At 46.7% G+C, this 5000-nt stretch overlaps 1 protein-coding gene across 1 annotated transcript in view; it reads right to left on the reverse strand.

The window, feature by feature from the left end:
- Positions 1-5000, reverse strand: part of LOC143293557 (cephalotocin receptor 1-like) — a 143590-nt gene that overhangs the window by 100078 nt on the left and 38512 nt on the right. The gene's annotated exons all lie outside the window — the stretch shown is intronic.

Consider the following 5000-nt stretch of genomic DNA (forward strand, 5'->3'; position numbering starts at 1 on the left):
CAATACGGCACCCAGTGAAAAGGACCGTTTTGTGGGAAAAAAAAAGAAAGACCCGAGAGTCATCCGTATTTGAAGCAGATACAAAACACCATCCCAGTCTTCGACCTTTCCTGTCTTGTTTGAACCGTTCATCATTCGTTCATACCTTAGCTTCTCGTTCTGCAATCAAGCCGAAATTCACTTTACTGGAGGAAGGGGGAAAGGAACGGTGAGCTGACTTTCATCTTCAAACGAAGGTAGAACTAGCTTCCACCTCGTGTCCGCCTGCTGTGATCGTCAAGGCAAAAGACCCTCGTTGCCAGGGTACAGGGTGGCTGGAGATTGCCAGGATCATGTTTGTCATCTGTGTTGGGTGGCGGGGGGGGGGGGGGGGGGCAGTTCATGGGGTACAATCTGTCCTATATTACTTTGTGAAACTTTCCTTCCTTCATTCCTCCTCACAGCTACATGGACTGCATGCATTTTTTTTAAAGGCTGTTTTGCGCCGAGACTTACTTGTTGGTCTTCGAGTGTTGGTGTTGAATTTTCGACACATTGTTTCTTTTGGGATTTAAGTGAAATTGTTTTGGTCAATGATTCTTTGTAAGTGCATCGGTGACTACACACACACACACACACACACACACACACACACACACACACACACACACACACACTCACACACACACACACACACACACACGCACACACACACACACACACACACACACACACACACAGACAACTCACACACACATAATAACAAGCACACACGCACGCACGCACGCACGCACACACACACACACACACACACACACACACATAACGCACAAATACATGTGCGTTTGGACAGTCATGCATGTCACATCTGAATAACAAGGGTTTTTTTGGTTATAATTATTCCAGAGAAAGAGGAAAACCAGCTCAAGGGATGGCAGGAAGAGAACCTGATCCGTCAGATGTGGTGTGTATCATATGTCGATTTCCTCTGTGGCAGCGTAAAAATGTTATCACTGACATGGTCAGTCATCCTTATCCCATGTGTCAGTACGTAGCCTTGCATCGTAATGCCTGGGCCCAGCACTCATCTTATATCACAGATTGACATAAGCTTATAGTTGGGTCAACAGCAAAGTGAGAAGCTGTATGATCACTGGTTTCTCCATTGCAGAGGGAAATCATTTACGGCTTAGTCTTGTGTGAACGACTGCGAGTCTCAGACTAGAAGGTATGATTGCACTGGCTCTTCGTGCTGCAGCCTCGGGGGCAAGTTGGCCTTTGGGAGCCCATCTCAACGCCGACTGTCCTAAAACCTTCTTGGCCGAGAGAGAGTGGGGATGTAACTTGGGCAGGACACTATCCACTGTAATCAAATTCTAGCTCAAACAGTTGGGACAGCAGTTTGCATCCTCTGCTCTTTTGATGGTGACAGTCGGACACAACTGGCTATCATACATCGTTATGCTTATGTGGCTTCCGGTCGAATCATGGTACCAGGAGGCTGGAGCGAGGAAGAAGTGGAGGGGGTTGGGGATTGGGGGAGGGGGGGGGGTGTGGGAAGGTAGGAGGGAGGAGGCGACATGGGTGCCGGAGTCTTCAAGTTAGTTCAGTCTTCTCTGTCTCTTCTCTGCCTTCGTCTGTCTGTCTGTCTGTCTGTCTGTCTACATGCCTGTTTCTCTCTCCATCTCGATCTCCCACCCTGTCTACGTATCGATCATTCAATCTTCCTATGATTTTATCTATAAATTATTCATACCTTCCTGTCTGTCCCTTGTTCACACACTAATATAGACACCGGCAGACACATAAATATATAGAAAAGCACACACACACACACACTCACACACACACACACACACACACACACACATATATATATATATATATATAGTTAGATATATATATATATAGAGAGAGAGAGAGAGAGAGAGGAGAGAGAGACAGAGAGGACAGACAGACAGAGACAGAGAGACCGAGACAGACAAAAAGAAAGACAGACAGGCAGAACCAGAGAGACAGTGAGGAGAGACAGAGACCAGACTAACACAAACTCTGAATGGGCTAACTGGAAACTAGCCCCCCATCCCCCGTCCCCCAATCACAACCCCTCGCTCACGCACGAACGCACAAACACACGCGCACACACATACGCTTACACGTACAAAAGCACACATTCACACACACACACAGGCACACACACAAATGCGTGCATGCACGCACGTACACAAACAAGCACAAGCACACATGCATGCACGCACACAGTCTTCACACACGCATACACACACACACACTCTCTCTCTCTCTCTCTCTCTCTCTCTCTCAACGATGCCTCGTGCAGACAAACGGGACGGGCAGCAGGATACCAGCTGACTGTCCATGTCAACCCTCACGTATTCACGCTGACACCCAGGAAAACGACGTGGTCTGCATGCCAACTCTCCCAGTTCCGTTTCTCAGCACGCCACTTCCGGGGCCGACTTACGTCTTCCGCTCGATTCAAAAAGCAATACATTCAGACGCGACCCGTGGATGTGACCTGCATGCCTGTTCACGAATGACCAGCTATGCGCAAACGTGCATTTTCTGGCTTCATCTCCAGTCTGGGTGTGGGAAGCGCCATGGGGTGGAATGCATGGGTGGCTTCCTGTTAGTCTAGTTCTTCGTTTGTGTGGTCACGAATGCGTGTGGTTATTCATTTATCGCAAACGATTCACTGAGTCACCAGGAGCAGCAAAAATCTCTCTTCAAAGTACCGAAAGATCAACAACAGGGACACCAACAAATACATCTCTGTGAAACTAGTTTTTTTCTCCATGCTATCATTAAAGTTTGAGGGTACAGCTCTTGGACTGTCTACTCACCCCTTGCATATCCCCCAGTACCCCTCCCCCTCCGCCCCACTCCACCACCCCCCTCCCGCCCAACAGAACTACAAACATGATTCTGGCCATCCTGAGTCGCCCTTTATCATGACAACGACGGTCGTTTGCCTTGACGACCGCAGCAGGCAGATAATAGCTTGCAGTTAATTCAGCATTCGTTTCGGGAACGCCAGAATTCCATTCCCTCTTTCCCTCCACAGTCAAGTGAAATGGGACTGCATGCCAAGACATGGCATGACCGAACAGTGAATGCGGCAAAGAAGAAATGGACATGTGATGAATTCAGTCTGCTTGAATCGTCACTGCAACCATGTTCAGTCAGTCTTCAAACCTTTTTTTTTTTTTTTTTTAAATAGAAATAGGTTGTACACAAGAAAGCAAATTTCCGTGTAAGCACACGAGAAATCGAACCCCTTCCGCAGACGGATAAAAGCTCAACACTTGGATATAACCTTCTAAATCGTCCGTACTCTTTGATATTTCCTTGAAACTGAAACTGAATATTTTTGTTCTCCAGGGATCTCTGAAACAGAACACATGGGGAAAACTGTCATGAAATAGGGTGTTTCAAGTTCATGCGCGGTCTGAGGTCCTCCTTCTGCCCAATCTGCTGCCTCCACACCACACTCCCGATGACAAACATAATCCTGGCAATCCAGAGTCGCACTGTATCCTGGCAACAACGGTCTGTTGCCTTGACGACCGCAGCAGGCAGATAAGAGCTGGCAGTTAATTCAGCGTTCGTTTGGGGGAACGTCAGCTCACCTTCACTTTTCCCCACCAGTCAGGTGAATTGGGGCTACATTCCAGAATGGGCATGAACGATTGATGGATGAGACAAACAGCAGGACAGGAAAGATCGAAGACTGGGGTGGTGTTTTGAGTCTGCTTGAACTGTGGCTGGCGTGGTTGTCCACGACATAATCCCTTTGGATCGCTGTTAAACAAAGTGGACAGATAGATAAAGGAAGGCAGAAAGATCTATAATAATAAAAAAGGACAGTAACAGAAAGCAAAACTTTGACGTCCACACAACAGAACATTCTTTCCAATTTGCTTAACATTGAGAACAATCATAATCAATCAACATATCAGATTCATAATAAATTGACAAACGGACAAGCACCACAAAGTGAGATGCAAAACAAACCAGAAGAACCGAAACTGCAGCGGCCAAACAAGACAATGTTGATACAGCAATTCCTTGTTTCGTGAGTAGCTCCATGTACTGCTAGTGTATGAAGACAGCTCGACCTTTAAGAAGAAATGCTGCATTGTCTTCTTAAATAGTGACTTCAACAAAGAATTTGGAGACTGAATTCACGCTGTTTATGGCCAAGCCAGCCACCACAAGGAACTATCATGGGGCTGAAAATGCATAAACAACAACAAAACACACAAGGGAAACAAACAGAGATACAGAGACAGACAGAGAATGACAAAAATACACAGGCAGGCAGACAGAGACAGATCCAAATACCGAGAAGACATATAGCAAATTGATAACATAGAATCGGAATGAACGGAGCCTTTACTTTATCCCCCCATGATGGCCTAGAGGTAACGTGTCCGCATAGGAAGCGACAGAAACTGAGCGCGCTGGTTCAAATCACGGCTCAGCCGCCGATATTTTCTCCCCCTCCACTAGACCGTGAGTGGTGGTCTGGACGCTAGTCATTCGGATGAGACGATAAACCGAGGTCCCATGTGCAGCATGCACTTAGCGCACGTAAAAGAACCCACGGCAACAATAGGGTTGTTCCTGGCAAAATTCTGCAGAAAAATCCACTTCGATAGGAAAAACAAATAAACTGCACGCAGGAAAAAAATACAAAAAAGGGGTGGCGCTGTTGTGTAGCGACTCGCTCTCACTGGGGGAGAGCAGCCCGAATTTCACACAGAGAAACTTGTTGTGATAAAATGAAATACAAATACAAAACCAATGTCACATGAGTTGAAATCACGTGAACATTGAGCTACGGAAGGAGGACACAAGGGAAGGATAGAGAGATTTTGGACAAGGACATGGGTCAGCAGACTATCCATTTCAATCCTCAAAGTTGTGATGTTGACACACTTCATAACAACTTGATTTTCTCTTTGATGTGTCTCAGAGTTCTCGTTCTGTGCACGCCGTTG

This window comes from Babylonia areolata, chromosome 1 (genome assembly GCF_041734735.1).
Source record: "Babylonia areolata isolate BAREFJ2019XMU chromosome 1, ASM4173473v1, whole genome shotgun sequence".
NCBI classification, from domain to species: domain Eukaryota; kingdom Metazoa; phylum Mollusca; class Gastropoda; order Neogastropoda; family Buccinidae; genus Babylonia; species Babylonia areolata.